Raw genomic sequence first — 4,236 nt, 5'->3', positions numbered from 1 at the left:
TTGAAAGAATTACATTCATCTTATCAACTACTGAAAGAAAGAACAACAACTAAAAGAGCAACCCCTACTAGGAAGAACAACTCCTACTTACTTAGCTTCATTCTTATGTAAGGCCAGTGTTGTCCCCTGTATCCTCATATTGTACATTTCAACTCTATACCTCCTACTGTATATATAGTATCTTCTACATTGTGAACTAAATGCCCCAGAAGTTCCACTTTGCTTTACTTTAAAAAAAATCTGTCTTAATATTTGAGGTGTGTGTGTGTGTGTGTGTGTGTGTGTGTGTTTGTGTGTGTGTGTGTTTGTATGTGTGTATGTGTGTGTGTTTACAAAGATCAGAACACAACATTTTTATTCATTTCGAATACATCTTTCAGGTCATTGTAAGTTGTGGCTAATGGGAGCAGTCTCTTGTTATTTTTAAGGATGAAACAGAAAAAGGTATTTGTGCATGTACCACAGTTGCTTTATTAATCTGTAGTTGAACACTGAACATTGACTTATATCTTGGCTGCTCTTGTGAATAATGTGAATAACAATGAACTACAGATATATTTATGAGGTACCCAGAGAGAAATAATCACATGATTGGTGGGTCAGATGATATCTCAACTTTGTATTTCTTTAAAAACTTGCATACTACTTTCTACAACGAGAATACTAACCTGTGTTTTGACCAATAGTGTAGAAAATTTCCTTTTCTCCACACTCTCACCAACATTATTACCGTTTATTCAAAGGTAAAAAGGGCAGGATTTTACTATCTGCAGTACCCTAGACTGGCCTTAGACTTAAATCCAACCTCCTAAATGCTTGGAATTAAAAGCCTTTACCACCATAACTGGTTCCATTAATTTTTTAATGAGTTATAATAGTTATGAAGATGTATCATAGTAATTTTGAATTATATTTCTCTAATGACTTCTGCTCAAAAAGCATTAAGGCAGCATAGAAGTTGTATTAAACACAACTTTGTAAACCCACAGGCAATTTTCAGGGCTTTATGCAGAACATGTCTATTCAGAAATTTTGTCCATTTTTAATCCAGGTTCTGGTTAATCTCATCTTTAATTTTGCTAAACCAGATCAATAATTAATTCCAGGTAGTAGCAAAGAAAAAAAAATGAAGCAACTCCTAACATTTTTCAGTTTTCAATAACATGGTATTGCTTATATCATTTTCTGTTAAAAATTAGCAATATATAACCCAATTTAGTTAGACCTGTTACAAGGCTGTAGTTTATTTATTTTACATTGTTCTTTCCAAAGCCTGTTTGTCTAATTTCTCTTGGTTTCTTTCAGTCTCAAGCAGCTCAGATTTCAAACTGAAGAACAAATGGAAGGAAGCAAACAAAAAAAAATACAGTTCCTCTCATCCGATGATGCCTGTATAAGAATAAGGAAAGAGTTCATTCTTCTAAGGACCTATGATAGGACAACAAAAAAAGAATTTATTCTTCTATGTCTTCTTTATCTTTGCGATGTAACTTAAATGTTGTAAAACACAAAATACTGCTCAGATACTTTTATGTTTTATCAGTTTTGCACATTTTCATATGGATTTCACCTCAGTCTACAACATTCCTTCATCATTCTGTCCCTGATATTTTTACACTATCAAGACATAACATAACCAGTTTGATTTACAGCATGAAAAGTTATCCACCTGGCTTCCTTGGAAGCAGAGCATGATCAATAGATATTACTTCTAGTTGCTCACTACATGTAATGGTTTCTGTACTACTTTTCACATTCTATTTAGTATTTAAAAAAGATTGCTGGCTAAACTCAAAGCTCATTCCTAAAAGTTTATGTTAAGTATTTCACAAGTTTTATTCCCTTAATTGTTAAGATAACATTTGCTATAATGCTAATGTTATTATAATGCTAATGTTTAGTGTTGGGAAAAATTGTAATTAAAGGCCGTAAGTGCATGGCCTAAAGACACACACAGTGAGGAAAGAAATGAGTCAAAGTTTCTGAAAGCCTTTCAGCAATACACAAAAGGTAGATAAAATCTCTCCATTCTATGACACTCTCAATTCAATATTCATATTGTCCAAGAAATAATAGCATACTAAATATTGCCCATGGTGATTGTTTTCTGTCACATTTGTCTTCAATACAGATTGTGTTGGTGACATTGGGTTATCATGCACAGAACTGAGCTTATACATTGAGGTCCAAATTTCTTCTGTCCCACAATTCCAGTATCCTTTTTAAAAAGTACTAAAACTTTTAAATATCATCACCTACTGTCTTATAAGTATCCAAAAAGTAGAAAAAAATCATAAATAATCACTCCAAAATGCTTTAAAATTGGAGATGCTAAAACATGCCCTCTGAAGTTTATTTTCTTCTACTTTTAACTTTATTCTGAAAGCCTTTGCTAGTTTGTCACACCTGTAATCCTAACTACTAGGGATATCTACACAGGAGCCTGAGATCTGTGGATAACAGTTGGAAGCCAATTGGGGCAAATAAATTCATGTGATTATTTTTCAAAAAATTTTAATGAACTAGCAAAGGGCCAAGAATGGAGATGTAGCTCATTTAGTAGCTAGAGAGAAAAGGCCTAGCAAGACCTTGAAGCCCTGATTTCAAACTCTAAGCACGTCAACACACATTCAAGTGCTTGAGCACATGCGTGCATTCACACACATATTTATTCAAAATGCCTTCATATCGGAGTTTTGCATGAATTTCTTTGCTAACAATATTATATGTGTAAAATAAAAGAAATAAACTCTTCCATCTCAGAACATTTTTATACGTTCTTATTGTAAAAATACTGTACAGAGGGGTAACACTTACATGAGCAAGGTAATGAGTACATTTCCTAACAAGCATTGTTACCTCCTCCTTTATTGTTCCCCTACCATCCCTTCCCTCCCACCTCCACAAGTCCATTAACCTCCTCCCTTTCCCAGCCTCAATTTTAAAGTTCACTTTACAACACAGTGTCTTGTGTATCTCATTGTTACAATAGGTCTACCTGTATCCCTATTTAAGCATTTTGTTTTTTTTTCCTTCCCCTCAGCAAATTAGAGGAGAGTATATACAAGATGTAGGCGCACCAACTTCAAATACAGTGAAAACAGGTGTTATAGCATGGGGGAGGAACATATAAAGAAACAACAACAAAAAAAAAAACACACTGAACGTTATAAGTACGTGAGAAACAATAGCAAGAAAAAAATAACCAGTTGTGTCCCTAACTTGGGTTTCATTTCCCTTAACATAATCTTATCTGGTCATATACACATAACTTTTGACCTTTTCTGCTTATCTCAGACATACATTAGTTATTGAAAATTAGAGAAACCATGGGACCTATGTTTCTTTGGACTTGGCTTAATTCACTTAATAATTTTTTTTTCCAAGTCTTTCCATTTCCTAACAAATTGGGCGATGGAATACTTCAGGAATTTTCCTGTCATCCTTGCGCAGTGGCCATGCTAATCTTCTCTGTATCATTCCAATGTTAGTGTATGTGATGCTGAATTGAGCACAGAACATTTCTATATATAAATTGTAATTGATTTTCTTAAACTAGACAATTCAACAAAATGTAAGTTTAAAAGAATTGTCGTCAAATTTTAGAACCATGTACTTCTTACATAAGTACACATTTAAGAATAAAGTCAAGATTGACATGTCAAAAACAAAATAATTCCAGATATTTGTTGTTCAAGAGATGTGTTGGAGGAGGAATTCAATTATTCTATACAAGGGATCTGTCGTAATGAACACTGCAACAAGTGTTAATATTTGTTAAAAGTTTTAATGTTTTCAATATATTTAATTTTGGGAATTTGCTTATATATGCCAAAACTGGGACTGTTTGGCAGGTCATAATTCTTTTCTATAAAGTATTTAAGAGTTATGGTAGCAGATAAGTACTATTAAGTATGTACATTTCAGATTTTATAGAAACTTTACTAATGAGAAGTTGCAAAGTCTTTGTGTAAAGGAGCAGAATAAAGAGTTGACTATGTTAACTACACAGATTCTGTTAAAACTGTAGGCCTGCCTTACTTCATATGTTAGTGAGGAACAAATGATGATATAAGCCATATACAAATTATGAGATGAACTATAAATGGTAATCGTAGTGGGTGATTTAAACACTACTCATAGCCTATAAAATTCTTGTTGAACATCATAATCTTAGACAGTGTTAAATGTAAAGAAATATGGCAATAATAAAATCGAATTTTTAGTACACTTCAA

At 33.0% G+C, this 4,236-nt stretch overlaps 1 pseudogene; it reads right to left on the bottom strand.

Moving 5' to 3' along the window:
* Positions 1 to 3,402: 3,402 nt before the first annotated feature.
* On the bottom strand, positions 3,403 to 3,515 carry LOC138818360 (U6 spliceosomal RNA; annotated as a pseudogene).
* Between the last annotated feature and the right edge of the window lie 721 nt (positions 3,516 to 4,236).

Source organism: Dipodomys merriami, unplaced genomic scaffold (genome assembly GCF_024711535.1).
Source record: "Dipodomys merriami isolate MVZ:Mamm:240054 unplaced genomic scaffold, mDipMer1.0.p SCAF_741, whole genome shotgun sequence".
Lineage (NCBI taxonomy): Eukaryota > Metazoa > Chordata > Mammalia > Rodentia > Heteromyidae > Dipodomys > Dipodomys merriami.
Note: the sequence above shows the minus strand (reverse complement) of the source record. Positions and strands in the feature narration are given on the sequence as shown.